The sequence below is a fragment of the Monodelphis domestica genome, chromosome 3 (genome assembly GCF_027887165.1).
Source record: "Monodelphis domestica isolate mMonDom1 chromosome 3, mMonDom1.pri, whole genome shotgun sequence".
NCBI lineage: Eukaryota > Metazoa > Chordata > Mammalia > Didelphimorphia > Didelphidae > Monodelphis > Monodelphis domestica.
In genome coordinates, this window is record NC_077229.1 from 273,889,226 (window position 1) to 273,909,167 (window position 19,942).

The window sequence follows — 19,942 nt, forward strand, 5'->3', positions numbered from 1 at the left end:
TTCATTCCCATGCAGGGGCCCAACACTGAGGCAAATTGAATCGTTATAGTGATGAGGTCTAGTCTACTAGTTGAGGTGAGACTGATTAGTCAAAGTTCATTTCTTCAGGATTTCCCAGCACCACGGATACTGCAAGCAATCTTTCTTCTCTGAGATCAAACTGGCATGGAGCCACAGTAAACATCAAATCTCCCTTACAGGGAGGAAAGATTAAATATCTGATTAAAATTTCTGGCTGCTAATTTATTGAACTTGGCCATGTGGACAATTTGGGGTCACATGATTGTCTCTGTGTGGTTGTTGTTGTTATTCCCAGTAACTGAAAGAGGAGGTCACAGCTCAGTTGAAAAACAGGGAAAAAGGCTGAGGGCTCTGAGTGGAGTGTCTACTTTGACCATCACTGAAACCTTGGGGCCCAGGCTCACAAATCTCGAATGTTCTTCTCTCAGTCATGTCAGAAAAGTCCAGATTGTTGATGTGTTTCTGTTGCACCCTCTTACACTGTTCATCTGAATTTGTGGATTTGGTGCTTTTCTTACCGCCCCCGCCTATTGTTCTGAGCTGTCCTGCAAAAATGATGTCATGGGCGGCTTAAAAATATACAGGAAGTCTTCAAAGCCAAGTGACCCCATCCGCTCTATTCCTTGTGCTCTGGTTGCCTGAAATCTATGAAAAACATGCCATGAAGAGTTCAGGTGGGCAGTCACAGAAACAGTCCTCTCTCCCACACACCCTCATCCCATTACCAATCCCCTGGCTTGGACAAAAGCCAGTACCAAGCAGAGAAGAGAAAGAGAGCTAGGGAGAAAGGAAGGCGAGAGGAATGAGAGGTCAAGGAAAGTTTCTTCAGGAAAAAAAAAAAAACCAGGAGCCAGAACGTTCCATGAGAATTAAAGGATGATTTTCGAAGCTTTTACATTCTGGATTGCAAGCTAGCCAAGCAGACAGATTGGCTCACCCTGACACCATGCCTGAGTGGAGAATATATGCTGAAATCCAACAATAAATCTTACTTCCCCTGGTTGCTGCAATTACATTTGTCAATAATGCTGTCTAGTCTAGGTCAGGGCTGCAGAAAAGGTTTTTTTTTTCCCTTTTTTTAAAATTTGATTTGATTTTTAAAGTTTTTTCCATGATTACATGATCCTTGTTGTCTCCCTTCCCTCTTCCATTCCCCCTCCCAGAGTTGACAAGCAATTTCACTAAGTTCTACATGTATTTTCTCTAAAATCATATTTCCATATTATTCATTTTTGTAATAGAGTATTCTTAATTAAACCAAACCCCAAATCACACACCCATATAAATAACTGCTAAATCACATGTTTTCTTCTGGATTTCTGCTCCCACAGTTCTTTCTCTCCATGTGGACAGGATTCATTCTCATAAGTACCTCAGCGTTGTCCTGTGTCATTGCATTGCTGCTAGTAGCAAAGTCAATCATATTTGATCATCTCACAGTGCTTCAGTTATTGTATATAATGTTCTCTTGCTTCCAGCAAAGAGTTTCTGGTGCAATCCAGAAAGATGATTGCAGAAGTCTTGTGCTGTGGTTCCTGCATCCCTTTAAATTATCTCTAGATGTTCTGAGTGGACTGACACGTGCAGGTAGTTTGTGTTTATTGTAAGGACTGTTCACAACGAAATCTTATCTGCCCCATTCTGTAAAAGATTGCCCACATGGGAGGCTAGTTTTTGCATGTCCTTTTATGTCACTGGGCTGTATCTTGTCCTAGAGTTACACATACTAATGATCCTATTCACATTCGTGGCTATTCAGCTAGCTTTAGAGAGCTACTATTAGGAAGACCTGTTTTTATTACCATTATTTAGAACAGCTTTCTCAATAATTGTTTGTGTTCACTGCATGTGGTGTGTGAGAAAGGTTACTGGATATGGAGTCTGAAGACCTGAGTTTAAAAATACAAGCTCTGCCTCTTGGGGAAGTCACTTTAGCTCTTGTGGGATCAGTTTCCCTATCTAGAAAATAGAAAGGTTTAGATCTAAACATTGATACGGATAGCTATCTCTTAGGTTCACAGATCTAGAGCTGGAAGGGATTATGCAGGCCCTTCCATTTTCCAGCCCCATCATTTTACAAATGAGAAAACTGAGACCTAGAAAGGTTAAGGGACTTACCCTTAGTACAGTTAGTAAATATCTGAGGCAGGATTCAAACTCTTCTTCTGGACTCCAAGTCACCACAATTTTTTGCACCACCATTGACTGATCTAATGATTGATAGATAGGTGGATGGATGGATGGATGGATGGATGGATGGATGGATGGACGATAGAGATATATGTTGCCCTTTTTCTGATTCATGATTTCTCCACCATGCCCTCATGTTGGTATCTTCTCTCCTCTCTGCTTGTCAGCTCCCTTTTATATGTTTTATCTCAGTAAAAATCTAAGCTTTTTGAGTGTAGGGATTATTGTTCTTTTTCTTGTATTAATATTCCTACCATTTAGCACAGGACCTGGCACATAGTAAGCAACTAATAAATGCCTTTATCTATCTGTCTGTCTATCTGTCCGACTGGCTGTCTGTGTCTTCTCTCTACCTACCAAGCTGACTATCCATATCTGTCTGTCTGTCTGTCTGTCTATCTATCTATCTATCTATCTGTCTGTCTATTTTTCTCTCTGTCTGTCTTCCTGCCATGTATCTGTCTATCTGCCTATCTACCTAACTGTTTATATCTATCTATCTATCTATCTATCTATCTATCTATCTATCTATCTATCTATCTATCTATCTAGTTACCTATCTATCCATCTATCCATCCATCTATCTATTTATTACCTGTTCTGCCTGATGTGTTTACTAGATCTGTAGCCTTCTGTAATTCACTTAACCTCTCTGAGACTCAGTTCATTTCTCTATAACATCAGAATGATAATAATTATACCTGTGTTGTTTAGAGAGAGGGTCAAATTGGACAATGTCTATAAACTGCCTTGCAAATGTCAGAACACTAAATAATGTTAGTTATTATTCCAAGGTCATTGGAGGGCTACAATCTCCATTAGATTAGATAAAAGATATTTGAAGTATCGATTTATAATTATGTGCAAAGCAGTGAACAGATTCCTAAGGGAATAGGTTCTTTGCTTTCATATTTCATCAACAAATAGCAAACCTGAAGGTTTTTGTTTTGAAGTACTTATATATTATGCAAATAAAAAACATGGAAAAATGGTGAAATAACTTAAACTTGATACCGGAGTCTTCTGTTGAAATTAAAGGGAGTTTAATGGAAGAATTAGACAAGCTGGTAAACATTGAAATCAATAAGTCTTTTACTAAGCAGTGCCCTGACTTTAGAAGGATTTGTATAACTTATATTATTCAGGAAGTAATAATAATAATAAGACCTGGTACTTATATAGCACTTTAATATTGGCAAAGCACCTTATAAATAGGATCTTACAACAGCTCTAGGAGACAAATGCTTTTATTATGTCCATTTTATAGATGAGAAAATTGAGGCAGAAGAAGGTTTAGTGACTTTTTCAGAGTCACACAGCTAATAAGTGTCTGAGGCAGGATTACAACTCAGGACTTCTTGACTCCACGTCCACTACTCTATCCATTCCATCACCTAGCTGCTTCTTAAATAAATAAATAAATATTAAATATTTTTATTATTTCTATCACCTGAGATCTTCAAAGGTCAAAAAAAAATATCTTCCGGTTGATTCAATAAACTCAGGAAAATGACTTAGGCAACAAAAACAATAGCTCTTGACTAAATGGCCTTAAAAATACCCTTTGGCTCTGAAGCTACAATCACATGATCCTATGATGCATTGTGATGGTTACAACTACAGAGAGTGTTTGTCAATTGCTGACCATTTAATCTAAAGTATAAAATATTTCCATTTGTTTGGATGCCTGTAGCTACCCAGGGACTCAACAGGTCACCTCTCTGATTGTACCTGATCTTGGAGAAAAATGACCAAGAAACCCATTCCTCTGCAGTTAACGTAAGAATGAGCCCCTATGTTGTTACCTAAATGGACAGAGACATCCAGGCTATTAGTAGATTTTTGTTTGAGTGTGGCTTCAACCACTTACTAGCTGTGTGACCCTGGGAAAGTCTCTTGTGTGCCTCAGTTTCCTCACCTATAAAAATGAGTTGGAGAAGAAAATGACTTGTCCAAAAAATTTCCAAAATGAAAGTCCCCAAACACTTTCCACACAATTAAAACAATTAAAAAAATTGGAAAAACATTAATTACTTGTGGGTAGAATGAGCTAACATAATAAAAATACCACCCTATTTACTTATTTAGTACCATACCTATCCAACTACCAAAAAACTTTTTTACTGAATTAGAAAAAATTATAGCAAAGTTCATTTAGAAGAAAAAATATCAAGAATATCAAGGGAACTAAGGAAAAAATATGTGAAGGATGGGGCCCTAGCAGTACCGGATCTTAAACTGTATTATAAAGCAGTGGTCATCAAAACAATATGGTCCTGGCTAAGAAACAGAAGGAAGGATCAATGGACTAGACTTGGGGTAAATGACCTCAGCAAGACAGTGTACAATAAACTCAAAGATCCCAGCTTTGGGGACAAAAATCCACTATTTGACAAAAACTGCTGGGAAAATTGGAAAATACTATGGGAGAGATTTGGTTTAGATCAACATCTCACACCCTACAGCAAGATAAATTCAGAATGGGTGAATGACTTATATATAAAGAAGGAAACTATAAGTAAATTAGGTGAACATAGAATAGTATACCTATCAGATCTATGGGAAAGGAAAGATTTTAAGACTAAGCAAGAGATAGAGAATATTACAAAATATAAAATGAATAATTTTGATTACATTAAATTAAAAAGGTTTTATATAAACAAAACCAATGCAACCAAAATTAGAAGGGAAGCAACAAATTGGGGAAAAGTCTTTATAAAAAAATCTCTGAAAAAGGTCCAATTACTCAAATTTATAAGAAGCTAAATCAATTGTACAAAAAATCAATCCATTCCCCAATTGATAAATGGGCAAGGGGCATGAACAGGCAGTTTTCAGATAAAGAAATCAAAACTATCAATAAGCATATGAAAAAGTGTTCTAAATCTCATAATTAGAGAAATGCAAATCAGAACAATTCTGAGGTACCACCTCATACCTAGCAGACCGGCTAATATGACAGCAAAGGAAAGTAATGAATGTTGGAGGGAATGTGGCAAAATTGGTGCACTAATGCAATACTGGTGGAGTTGTGAATTGATCCAACCATTCTGGAAGGCAATTTGGAACTATGCCCTGCCCTTTGATCCAGCCATACCACTACTGAGTTTGTACCCTAAAGAGGTAATAGTAAAAAATATGTGTACAAAAATATTTATAGCCACGCTCTTTGTGGTGGCAAAAAATTGAAAATGAGGGGATGCCCTTCAATTGGGGAATGGCTGAACAAATTGTGGTATATGTTGGTGATGAAATACTATTGTGCTAAAAGGAATAATGAACTGGAGGAGTTCCATGGAGACTGGAATGACTTCCAGGAATTGATGCAGAGCGAGAGGAGCAGAACCAGGAGAACATTGTACACAGAGATTGTACACTGTGGTACAATCGATTGTAATGGACTTCTCTGCTAGCTGCAATGCAATGGCCCAGGACAATTCTGAGGGACTTATGAAAAAGAACACTATCTACATTCAGAGAAAGAACTGTGGGAGTAGAAACACAGAAGAAAAACAACTGCTAGGTCACATGGTTAGATGGAGATATGACTGGGGATGTAGACTCTAAATGATCACTCTATTGCAAATATTAATAATAGAGAAATAGGTCTTGATCAATGACACATGCAAAACCTAGTGGAATTGCTTGTTGGCTACAGGAAGGAGTGAGAGGAGGAGAGGGAAAGAACATAAATCATGTAACCATGGGGAAAATATTCTAAATTAAGTAATTAAATAAATGATCTTAATAAAAAATTAAAAATAAAACCCCAAATGGGGTCATGAAGAATTGACATGATTGAAAATGACTGAGAGGACCCACAAAGTTCTTTTGCAGTGATATAGACTTCAGGTACCTCCACACTATAGTGAAGTATCATAATTGAACTTTAGGCAGGTAGATGGCACCCACTATGAGTAAAGTCAGAGATAGGAAGACTTGAGTTCAAATTCAGCCTCAGACCCTTCCTAGCTGTGTAACCTTAGGCAAGTCAATAATAATAGCTAACACCTACATAGTGCTTTAAAGTTTACCAAGTGCTTTACAAAAATGATCTCATTTTATCCTCACAACAATCATAGGAGATAGGTAGTATTAAACACATTTTTAGGTGAAGAAATAGTCAGAAAGAGGTTACGTGGATTTGTTAGGGTTGCACATCTAGTATGTGAGGCAGGATTTGAATGCAAAACTTTCCAAGTCCAGCACTCTATACATCATACCACTTAGATGCCAACCTCCTTACACCTCTGGATCCTTCTCTGTCAAAAGTTGGTTTGTACTCAGTGGCTTCTAAAACTCTTTCTAGCTCTAAATCTATGATCCTATACATATAGCAAAGCCCAAAATCAAAGCTAGGTTTACCAACCCAGAACATTATGCGTTTTCCACTATACTGTGTTGTTTCTCTAGAGGACTCTTCTTTCCTCTTCTTTCTTAGGAGCTCTTCCTCTTTGAGACAGATCCAAAGCCCCAGAGCTAATTCCCAAATTCATTGAGAATCTCATTGCCTGATCAAGTATAACCCCAGGCAAACGTATATCAAAAAACTAAGTCAAAACATGGAAGGGAAAAGGAAATCTCCACTCCTCCCTTTTCTCCTAAATTGTGTCATAACAATTAGAGACAGAAATCCTGCTGTTTAGGGGCATGGCCTACAGTGGGGCCAATACCTGGTCTTCTCTGTAATTATCTAGGCCCATGGGCTTGTATCTTTTTCTGATGATTGTGATTGTTTCCAAAGCAGTTTTCTCTGGAGCCTGCAATCAAATAGAAATCATAGGCAAATGACTGGCTCTATACTCTGCTTAAAGCAAAAATAAGTCAACATTAAGTATAGAATTAGAAAGAAAACAACATTATTTGGGGAAAGGACTTCTGAACTTGAAGTCAGGAGGTCCGAGTTTGAATTCCAAGTCCACCACTTCCAAACCTTGTTATGTAATTTATTTCACCTCATTGGTGGACTAGCCAGAAGTATAGGCGACTCCTCCTTCATACCATGTCCTACTACACAGACCACACAGGACTGTAAAATACAGCAGACCACCATGTGTCATTTTTCCAGTCTGGAGCAGCAGAGGGAGGTGGATACAGAGTTATATAGACTGGAGATAGTGCCTAGCTGATAATGGTGGCAATGAGTGTTCCAGAGCAGGGAGAGGCTTTGTACCAAGAGGTCTTAAATCCAAGAGAGAGGGGTCTGGTAGATTACAGTAACAGGTGCACTTTGGCAGCTTTGTACAGTTCTGGGTCACAGATCCAGAACGAACTGGGAATGGTTCTTGTGTCTAAGGGTGATATTCCAGAGTGAGGAAAAATCATGATTGTGTACTAAGATAAAATCAAATTCAGAAGCAAACAGCAGCTATGATTCTGATCTCAGGAAAGGGATAGAGTCTCAGTTCCAGGTCCCATTCCGGGATGAAGCCTTCTGTGGAATGATCAGGAAAGGAACCTCAGGCTTAAATATGTTTATATATACACTTTTTTTCTTAAGGGTATAAGACAGAAATTTATTTGCCAGGTACAACTCTCTCCATCCCCCCAGGAAGTAGAAATATTTGCATACTTTGATATTATGATGTAAAAATGCACCTTTTTAATGTGTATTTTACGCATCCCTGAAATCTCATACCTCATCCTAACTTGGGATGGAAAACAAATCCACTAAAGCACTCTCCCTTCCCCCACCCACCTCTCTCATCTTGTCTAACTCAGACACTCAAAATAAAAGTCAAATGGGAAATCTAGGGTTTTATACAACAACAACAAACACATTTTATAAAACTAGGTCTGCTGCAGATATCTATAGTTACTTAAACATTGATATTATTCACACAATAGAAGTGAGGGGTTAAAATGAGATTTTTTTTTTATCAGAATGCAATATTTGGATTTCAAGACAGATGCTCTACAGAATGTTCTTAAATGAAGTACCTAGTTGTGGCCAATGAGAAAATCACACTATTAGAAAAATCTGACACTAATCTGTGTGTGTGGGTGCATATATACATAACATAAAGTTATGTCACTTTGAACAGGTAGAGGTTTCTATCTGTTTGATAGTTTGATAGTGGCTGAGTCCAGCAACAATCTACTGGAATTCCAACCATGGTAAGCCCAAAGTTATGCTGTTCTGAAGCAAAAGCAAGTCAGAAACGGTCAGGGAGGTGGTAACTAGGAGACTTCAACATGCACATCGACATTTCCTCAGATACTCTAATCTCTCAGTTTCTCAACCTCCTCATTTCCCATGACCTATCTTTCACTCCAGATCAACAACACACAAAGATACTCATAATTTTGATTTTGCCATCACCCACAAATTCACCACCATTGTTCATGAGCTCTGAAAATTACTCATTTGATCACAATCTATTGACTTTCCACTTCTTCCTCTGTGTTCCACCATCAAACTCTACTTTTTGCCGATATCATGACCTCCAGTTCTTCCAGTTTTCAGTTTTCTCCCAAACCATTGGCCCATGCACTAGCTACATTCTCCTTTCTTTCCCTATCTGAACCCTTAGTGAAAATTTAATTCTACCCTGTTCTCCTTTCTTGAGTCTCTTGTCTTATTACATTTCCAATTGTTACCTGCCAAGTCTCAGTCTGAGATCACTCCCATAATTCTCTGCCTTCACTCCTACACATGCACTTCTGACAAATGTGGCAAAAAATCATGTAATTGTTCTAACTGCATCTATTACAAATTTATGTTACATAACCTTAACTGGACCCTTACTACTGTTTGGCAAGCCTACATATACTTAATTAATTCACTACCCTACTCAACCATAGCAGTTCTTCCAAATTTTTTCATGTCTCCTTAAACCTCTCACATATAACCTTTCATAGCTAAAGTAGGAATTATATTGTTAATCAAAGGCAATTACAAAAAAATAGATAATTTTGATTACATAAAACTGAAGAGCTTTTGTACAGACAAAATTAATGCAACTAGGATTAGATGAAAGCATTTGAATAGGAAAAAAATCTTTGTATCAGATTTCTCTGATTAGGTTTCATATCTAAGAGAGGAAAATAGTTTATATCTATATTTATAGCTATATCCATACATATGTACATGTTTGTATACATATGTACATGTATATATATAAACACATGCTTATATACATATGTACATGTTATTGCGAATTAGTCATTTTCAGACATGTCTAACTTTTTATGACTTCTTTTAGAGTTTTCTTGGCAAAAGTAATAGAGTTGTCTGTTATTTCCTTCTCCAGATCATATTCCATATGAGGAGGCTAAGGCAAGCACAATTAAATGAGTTGCCTGGGGTCATGTAAATAGTAAGTATCTGAGGCCATATTTTAACCCATGAAGATGAGTCTTCCTATTTCCAGACCTAGTGCTCTATCCACTGTGCCACCCATTAGCCTCTCTCCCTCTTTTATTCCCTCCCTCCCTCCCTCCTTCTGTTTGTCTGCCTCTCTCTCCACATATATATATATGTTTGTGTGTGTGTATACAAAATATATCTACACATACACATATAATTAATAGTTCTTCACCAATATATGATATATGTGGCCAGTGATTATGATCAAACAAAATAGAAAATTTGAAAAACACAGTTAAAAAAAGAATGCTTCAATCACCAATAATAAGAAAAGTGAAAATCACAATGTTGAGGATTCATGTCACACTCTACAAATTGGCAGGGTTGACAAAAAAAAATGACAGGAGTCAATATTGGAGATGTTTTATAATACGAAGCCACTAATGCATTGTTGGTGAAGCTCTTAATTGACTCAACCATCTTGGCAAGCAACTGGAATTATGCAAAAGGTAACTAAAATGTCCAAAATCTTTGACCCAGAAACTCCATTCCTGGGACATAAGCCCAGTGCCCCTATACAGTACACTAAAATATTTATAGTAGCACATTTTTGATAATAAATAACTGAAGGCAAAGTAGGTGCCCATTGATTGGGGAATGGCTAAACAAAATGTATCATACAAAGGTAATAGAACATCATTCTTCTATAAAAAGAATGTGATGAATATGAAAGGACATGGAAAGACTTATGTGAACTAATACAGAATAAAGTAATCAAAGCCAAGAAAATAATGTTTATGATTCTAACAATGTAAAAGGAAAAAATAACCACACATCCACATACAAATAAAAAATGAATGTGGCAAAATTATAATTATTACACATAACTCAAAAAAGAGATATGAGAGGACAACCCCAACCCATCCCTTTCTAGGGGGGGGGGTCTACAAGTGTTATACATTGAACATGTTTTCTAACTTTTTCAATATATTGGAATATTGTAGTTATTTCTTCTTGTTCTAATTTTTCTTCCTTTTCTTCTTACTTCCTTTTTTTTAATGCTATTTTAAAATATGGGATAGCTCACATGGAGGGAAAAGGGCAGGAGAAAGATATTGGGGAAATTTGTGATGAACAAAAGACATCAAAATATTATTTTAAATTAAGTAAACATTAAAAAAAATTTTTTAAAGAAACTACTAATCACCTCCTGAAAGAAACTCCAAAATGAAAACACCACAGACCAATTATAGCCAATATCCAGAGTTTTCAGCTCAATGAAAAACATACTACAAGGAACTAAAATGAAAAAATTAAATTGTTAAGGAGGCACAGTCAAGAATACACATGATTTAAAAATCATCACTGTAACAAAGAAGAGAATAATACAATATTCCAGAAGGCAATTAACATATACTTTTTTAAAAAGAATAATTTTGCCAGCAAAATTAGGTATATTCCTATGAGGAGGGGGAATGGACCTTTAATGAAATAAGGAACTTCTTGGTGAAAAGACTTGAAGACTAGAAGTAGAAACACAAAAATCAAGAGAAACATGAAAAGGTAAACATGAAAAAGCGATCATAAAGGACTAAATAGGGGGAAATTATTTACATTATAAGTATGGGGAAATGATACATATGTCATCTCAGAACTCTATAATAATCATGAGTCATGGAGGGAGTCCATAGAGAGGGGACTTGGATTCTATTGTTTTGATAATCTTAAAAGAAGGGGAAAGGGGAGGGAAAGTATCTCAAATAATTGGAATACACAAGGAGAAATCTATACAAACAAGGAAAAGGTGGGGTAGTTAGTGGGCAACACTTGATCATCACTCTCATCTGAACTGATCAAAGGAGAGAAGGACATAAGCACACAGAGTTGGACACAGAAATTAATTTCATCAATAAGGAAATGGGAGGGAAAGGAGAGAAGGATACACGAAATAAAAGGGAGAGTATATTAAGGAAGCAATTAGTCATAAGAAAAACAAAACTCTAAGGATTATGGATCTCAAAGAGTGTCTTAAAAGAAAAGAAAGGATCCGTGATGAAACATTCATACAAAGAGGTGATAAACTCAGTGCAGATTGAGAATTTTGAGACTTTTTTTGACATGGGCAATATGGAAATGTATTTGACTATACACATTTTTAATGGAGATTTGCTTTTTCTTACTTTCTCAATAGGATGGGGATTGTATGTTAGGTGGAAAGGAGGGGAAGAATTTTTGTTGATTTTTAAAAATTAATTTAAAAAGCCACTTCACCTCTCTGGGTCTCAGTTTCTTCATCTGTAAAATGGGACAAGAATATTTGTGTCCACCGCAAAGTGCTTTTTAAGGAAACCACGTTATAAACAGATAATACTATATAAATGCAAGCTATTATTATATGGGTGTGACTAGGGTGGAGTGAAGCAAGAATTCTCCCCTCTTTGGCTCCATACCATTGGGTTTTGTGACCTTCAAAGTCAGAAAAAAAAAAGAAAAAAGAAAATCAGGTGGAATTATAAACAACTAGGGACCAAAAATACATTTGGTTTCCTTTTATTGTGCTTGTGGGAACCTAGTTATTATTTTCAGCACTGTGGGTGATTGGCAGGCTTCTGTAAGTCAGTTTCAAAATCAACGCTATTCATGTGGTTTATTGCTCATTTTAAAATTCTGTTAGGTTGAGCAAAACTAAATTTTGTCATGCAGTCACAGGAGAAATAACAGATTCATCTTTAAAGTAACAAGCCAATCAGTGTCCAGGTGATCAAACGTGATCTGGAATGCAATTAGAGATAGTTTCTATACACACACACACACACACACACACACACACACACACACACAAAGACCAGCACACACAGCCACAAAAACACTACCAATACCACCACCACAACCACTCAACACATTCTGAGAATAAATCCACCTGCAGTGAAAGAACTGATAAATAGAAATAAGTAAGAATAGTTTTATATATGCATGTCTCTTTTTGTCAAAATGATGCCTTCTTTAATGGAGAGGAGAAAGAGGGAGGGAGTTAAATGGGAATTTTAATGTAACAAACAAATGTGAAAGAAAAAGAAAAAATACTCAAGGGGACATTTCTTATGGTCTAACTTACCACCAGTTTTAGTACTCGGCATAGGGTGACTTTTTTGCAGACAAAAAAGCCCCTACACCTTATACTTAGATCTGAAACAAATCTCAGAAAACTTTTAAATATGGAAAAGAGCCAAAGTTTGTTTTAAAAATAACACTTTTCAATTAAGGCCCAGACCTGAATTTTCTCTTGGTAGGGAAATCTCCCTTACCTCATCTAGTTCTGCAGTTTAGTCTTTGAATGTTGCATTAATTTAACTAGGGTCATACCATCAGTATATTCCCAAAGAGGAACTTGATCCCGTTACTTCTAATCCTTGCTCATTATCCATCTATCCACTATGCTTCTGTGTATGTCTGTGTTTCTCTCTCTCTTTCCCTCACATCCACCTGTCTCTCTGTCTCTATCTCTTTGTCTCTGTCTCTCTGTCTCTGGGTCTTGGTCTCTTTATGAATATGTGTGTATATGTACACATACATACACACACACAGGAGTAACTACATGGTGTGGTGGATAGAGTGCTGGCCCTGGAGCTAGGAAGACTCACCTTCCCAAGTTTAAATCTGACCTCAGACACTTTTTATATGATCCTGAGCAAGTCACTTAACCATGCCTGTTGGCCTCAGTTTCCTCATTTGAAAAAAATGAACTAGAAAAGGAAATGTCAAACACTCCAGTATCTTTGCCCAGAAAACTCCAAATAGAGCCACAAAGAGCTGGACACAACTGAAACAACCGAACAACAACAAATGTGTACAGACACATATATGTATATACATATGTGTATGTGTAACTATAGATTTTGAAGACATTTCACATAAATCCTCTTATTTGATCCTCACAGTAACCCCGGGAAGAGGGCAGAATAAATATTTATCATTCCCATTTAAGGAAAATGTGTAATCATTTTATAATTATAACTATAAATGAAATTTACATAGCACTTTTTCTCTACAAATCGCTTTTCTCACATGATTTAGGCAGTTGCATGCAGGAATCATCATCCCATTTTTAAAATGAAGAAAAGAGGTTCTGACAGAGAATAAGTGGTTTTCCCTTGGCTACTAAATGCAGAAGCCAGGATTCTAATGCAACTTTTCTTACTCTGAGTGGAAAGGGTTCTTCCTCATACCATGATCCAAGCAATGGAAAAGTTTGCAAAGGGATCCAGGACAACTCTGAGGGACTCAGGACAAAGAATGCTGTCCACCTCCCTAGAAAGAACTGATGGAGTCGGAATGTAGATGAAAACATGTGATTTACCAATTGTTTATTGGGATTTTGGCTTTATAAGATTATTCACTTACAAAAATGAATAATATGGAAATGATAATACGGGCATAATCCAGACTGAATTGCTTGTGAACTCCAGGAGGGGGAGGGGGAAGGGAGAGAGACAATATGGATCATATAACTTCAGAAAAGTTGTGTGGAAATTTGTTATTAAATTCAAAAAGGTTGCAAAGGAGCTATTGTCTCCTCTCTCAGACTGTGAATTTCCTCAAAGGCAGAGAGTGTCTTTTGCTTCTTTTTGTATCCCAATGCTTAGCACTGTGTCTGACACACAAACAGGTAAATATTACCTGTTTGACTAATTGCTATATGTAGTAATCAGGGCCCTGCCAAATTCCATATCATAGGCAAGATAAAGTATTTTCAGATACATCCCCACCTGCCAAGGGCATCATTCTGCATTGGAGGGTTCTCTGAAGTAACCATCAGGCTCTCTGACTCTCAAAGAGCTGGCTGCTTCTCTCCTCTTATGGGTGGTAACACTTTCCTCTATAGTCCAAGGGTTTGGGGTGGATTTACTCAATTAGATGGTAAGATAGCTTATACTGTGACCCTCCACCTCTTTGAGGGTTGAATCCTTCACTGATTTCCCTACAAAGTAAATTATATACACATTTATCTCATATTAGAAATGAATAATGCAAGTGATAGTTAACAAACCCAGTGTGGACACTTCTCCCCAACTTGGATGATATTCTTCTAAGCAACAACCCTGGAGGCAAACAGAAAACAAGAAAAACAAAACAACAGCAACAGCAGCAAAAAGCCCAACCCAAGGGTATAGTTACTACCCAGCTACTTCCACAGTTACTAGCAAATAAAGTATTTACCATGGAAGCTTTCACTCCATGGCAGAGCCTCTAGATAGGATTAATGTCCTGTATGCTGTTGACTTAGCAATGCAGGACACTTCCCTGATTGGTGTCCATGCATGGAGGGCTCAGAGTTTACAAGCAGAACCCATTTAATGCTGTCCTCTTGTTTAGGCAACCTTGCCCTTGCTCCTCCATCCCAGGTATTAGTCACTGTCACTGACCCTGGGGCCATACCCTTGACCCAATGGGGCTCCTCACTGGCACAGAGTGTCTGAACCACCTGCCAAAGTGGTGGGAGGGAGAATGGGGCCATCTTCTATTACTTCCCACTGCTCTCTCCTTATGTTTAAGGAAGGCTCAAAGCTCAGTGACTTCTTTGTATCCCACTTTACTCAGTTTCCATATCTCGATAACATTAAAGATTAAAATGAGGGAAGGATAAGATACCACACACACATCTTCATAGATTCATCGGCAGAGAACTAAAATTCAGATATCGGAGATTGTCAACTCGAACTCCATTTGACATGTGAATAAACTGCACGATGCCTTATACAAATAAGCTATTTAGCAAGTGTTGTTGAATGGAACTGAGACCATGGTGGTGGGAGGGTGGGAAGGGAACAAGAACTTATTGTGTCTGCTATATACCAGGCACTGTGCTAATACTTAAGGAATATTATGTCATTTGATCCTCACCACAACTGTGAGTGCTATCATTATCATCCCCATTTTATTTTATTTTACTTTATTTTATTGATTAAGAAAAATTTTCCATGGTTACATGATATATGTTCTTTCTCTCCCCTCCTCCCACCCCCTCCTATAGCCAACAAGCAATTCCACTGGGTTTTAAATATGTCATGTATCAAGAACTATTTCCGTATTATTAATATTTGCACTAGGGTGATCATTTAGAGTCTACATCCCCAATCAGATCCCCATTGAACCACGTGATCGAGCAGTTGTTTTTCTTCTGTTTTTCTACTCACACAGTTCTTCTTCTGGGTGTGGATAGCTATCATTCCCGTTTTATAATGAAGGAAATGGAGGCAAATAGAGGTTAAGCAACCTTCCTGGGGTCACATAGCTTATAAATATCTGAGGACACATTTGAACTCAGGCCTTCCTGATTCCAAACCCAGGGCTCTATTCACTCTGCTACCAAGATTCCTTTAAACATAGGATCATATATCCCAGAGGACACTCAGAAGCCTTACTTAGGCCTTAGAAGACCTAGGAAGTCATCCAGTTCAATGTCCTTCCTTTTACAGGTGAGGAAACTCACATGAAGAGCAGCTAAATTATTTGCCTAAGATCATACAGGGAGTAAGGAACAAAGCAAAGTTTGAAGTCTAGGTTTTCTATGCTGCAAATCCAGGGCTCTCTTCACTACAGCACATGCATCTGAAAAGTTGTAAGGCTAAGAGTAGAAATCAGATCTTCTGAGTTCTAGTTCAAGATTGTTTCTAGTTTGTTTGTTTTAACCGTATTGATGCCATGAGAGAAAGTAATGACGAATACTGACAATAATCACAATTCAAAAGATTGTTGATTCTGCCATATCAGATTGTAAACTTTCTGTGCAGGCAATTTTTCACAAGTTACTGAGTTCGAAAAGAAAAAAATCATTGCCTGGTGACCAATTGACCAGTCTTTTGATGAGGAACTCATCTCTTTGAACTTAGCTAAGCCATTCTGTGATGAAAAGATACACACTTGCTTGCTTAGCCCATACTTGAAGCCTTTCCAGCTTGGGAGGACTTGCCAAAGCTTTTGGCCTATTGGCACCATCCTTGGGAACTCAGGAATATTTCCATGCCAAGTTGCAGCATCAGAATAGGATTTCAGTGCAATTACAACAACAATAACAACAATTCATGGGTTATAAAGCAGGACTTTTAACCTTTTGTACTGTGAACCCATTTGGTAATCTATACCACAATCTCTGAAAAAAAATTTTAAACTCTTACCACCCATCTTAGAATCAATACTAGTGTATTGGTTCCAAGGCTTCTAGCAATAAGGGTTAGACAATGGGAGTTCAGTAACTTGCCCAGAGTTATACAGTTAGGATTTAAATCTGGCCGTGTGACTCCAGGCAAGTCACTTAATTCCCATTGCCTGGTCCTTATTGCTCTTTTGTCTTAGAATCAATGCTTATAACCAATATGACAGTATTGATTCTAGGATGAAAAGGAAAGAAAGAAAGAAAGAAAGAGAGAGAGAGAGAGAGAGAGAGAGAGAGAGAGAGAGAGAGAGAGAGAGAGAGAGAGAGAAATAGAGAGAGAGAGAGAGAAAGGAAGGAAGAAGGAAGGAAGGAAGGAAGGAAGGAAGGAAGGAAGGAAGCAAGGAAGGAAGGAAGCAAGGAAGGAAGGAAGGAAGGAAGGAAGGAAGGAAGGAAGGAAGGAAGGAAGGAAGGAAGGAAGGAAGGAAGGAAGGAAGGAAGGAGAGATAGTAATCTTGTATAAAATAGCCATTGGGGCTCTGAAATTGAACAATGGAAACCTCCAAAAGATCAAGTTGAGGACTGAAAAGGTCAAAGAATGCTCAATAGCCTCCCTGGTGTGATGTCTGTTCACAGTTATTTCTATGACTTTTCCAGCAAGAGTTATTGAATGATCAGAAACCATTAGTCTTACGATAAAGATGCCTTGTGTTGGCTGTGTCAATGTGAAGGAACCACCAGTGTCCAAGCAGCAGGAAAGGGCTTTTACCCTGTACCCTGCATTACTTCTCAGCAAAGGTGTCTATGACTTTGGGGATTGTCCATGTATCCTGTGCTGGACTCTCTATGGCTAACAACTAAAACATAGATCCCAGACCTTAAAGCCTACCCAGGGGGCAGCAGCCAGATCTAGCTGCCAGTGCAATTTGGCTCCTGAAGATCCAGCTGCTGGGCTTCAGGGAAATGCTTTTCATGCCCCTGTTTAATCACCAGCTACTGACTTTTGAGGAGATGCCCAGAATGCTAACGTGAAGATGAATGAGGGAGAGCTGACAGTGATGACACTTCTTTTGGTAGGTCTGGTGAAGGGCAGCACTGATGAAGTGGACAAGTGGGTACACATAAGTTGAGCACAACTTTGGGTGGGGGATTTGCTTCAAATCAAGAGGATGAAAGACCACCCAGAGTTCTGGGGCACTCATGTGAAGAGAATCGAAATGCTGGGGGGAGCACTAGGTCTACAACCTCCTGACCTAGGGACTCTTGGTAGGTGGGGCTGGGCTATCTGTGTTGGTAGGGGGAGGAGGCAGTGTTTCTTGCAAAGGCAATATCTTCCTGGGCTGCCTTCAGTGTGTGAAGGAAGGACTTTCTGACTACTGGTCATGGTTGTCATTGGGCAGCAAGCTGCCCTTCCAGAGGGGCAGCAGGGTTCTATAAGTGGCTTGTTATTGGAAAGGGTCTTCCTAGACAAGCCCAGAGGGGGGAGGTCCCCTATATCTTCATTAAGTCCCCACCTACACACTAAAGTATGTTGTGGAAAAACACATTCAAGTATGTAGCAGGGTCTCACCCCAAGAATGGGAGGCTCAAACTCCGTTCAATTTAGAAGTAAGAAAAGAATTTAATATAAAGAAGTTTTTGGATTGCAAAATAGCCTAATAGTTGATGGAAATGATTGAGGGCTAACCTGATAGCTTTGGGGCAAATGGAGTAGCCCTGGAGCTGGTGGAATAGCTTCTAAGTTAATGTAATAGCAGGTCCCCAGGTATGGAGTAGCAGCCACCATCAGTGTAGATCAAGGTTTTCATATTTGTTGAGGGTCTGGGGGCTTGTTGTCTTCCATTTCAGGGAAATCTCCTCCTTTTCCCTAATCCAAAGTTGGGATTTGATGCTAAAGGGATACCTGTCACCCTATTGTTTTTTCCATGCCCTTGTATTTGATCCTTTCCCTATGAATCTGTTTTACAGGGTGGTGCAAGACTCTTTGCCTTCCCTCCAAAAAAAAAGAGGAAAGAATCCTTGCTACAAAGCTACAAAGTTTTAAGATATACGTACTATTTTCCTCAGTATAATCCTATGTGAGAGATATAGTAGAGAATGATAAATCATAGGTCATGTCACCTGTGTGTGTCAGATCCCTCTCCTTTAAGAGACAGACTAGGTTCCATCTTAAAGGTTTCCTTGTAACTACAATCTACATGGCTCATGTTTGCCCCCATTCCAAAGTTTCTCTGGGAACAACCATAATCTAATTATGTTAGCTCTCCACTGAAGGTGGTTAGTTTACCCCAAGCAAACAGTCAAGGCTCCCAAACAATTTTATTACAAGGCATGCAAGATATAAGACAAAAAAATGATGAGATCTGTCCAGTGGTCTCTCAGAGGGTGAGAGCATACTCTGTCTAGATGTGACAATCCAGTCAAGCAATGGAGATGAGAGACACTGTGTGCTCAGGCCCATGTGCATAGGCATCACACAGCATTCTGCCATAGCACAGAGGTTCATTTACTATATAGGCTAGTGATTACATACTTCTTTGGTACACAATCAATTTTCTACATATGTGTTTCCATGGAACTTAACAATAGATGTGAAGTCTAAGGAGATAGTCAATGAAACATTGTTGCTATAGATGAATGGCATAAACAGGATGGTCTGAAGGTTAGTTCTCCCTGACCTAGGAGAATCATTGTTACTTTTGGTCAGCTTTCACAATCAATCACAATTACTTAGGAGATGGGTAACAAAACATTTCATAGCTACGTACATGGTTAGAGGGCAATTTAATGACAGACCAGATTTAGAGTTTTCCTTAATTTCCAAGTCACATTTTACTTGTGTTTCACTCAGGTACTTGGAGATGTTGCTTTGGCTATTGTAACACAACAAACCAGCAAAGTGTGTCCTATTGACCTGGACTTGAAGGTGATTGATGTTCTTGGCTTGCCTAGCTTGTAATGGGAGTGAATGTACCTCTGTGGAGAGGGAAAGGAGGGGGGTAATGGGTAGTGATCTTTAGGTTTTAAGTCTGTGAATGTAATCATTTAGGGTAATAATCTGGGTGGGGGGTTAAGATAGGATATATGTTTATTATATAAGTCTTTGCTCTTATACCATTTCTTTTATATTGGAGAAAGAACAATAATCATCCATTATTGAGGGAAGTTAAAGAGAGAGAGAAGTCACAGAGGTGGGTCAGTGGGGGCCTCATTCTCTGGGGACTGCCTTGCAGACCCCATTTCCCCAGACTGTGATCTTGTCAGCCAGTGGG

General features: G+C 38.3%; 1 long non-coding RNA gene across 1 annotated transcript in view; it reads right to left on the reverse strand.

Annotated features, from left to right (window-relative positions):
- Positions 1-222: 222 nt before the first annotated feature.
- The window catches only part of LOC130458391 (uncharacterized), a 63,054-nt gene continuing 43,334 nt past the window's right edge, over positions 223-19,942 (reverse strand). The window contains exons 4-5 of the long non-coding RNA XR_008917693.1: positions 6,885-6,971; positions 223-666 (exon numbers count right to left, since the gene is read on the reverse strand). This is a non-coding gene — a long non-coding RNA (uncharacterized LOC130458391). The remainder of the gene's footprint in view (positions 667-6,884; positions 6,972-19,942) is intronic.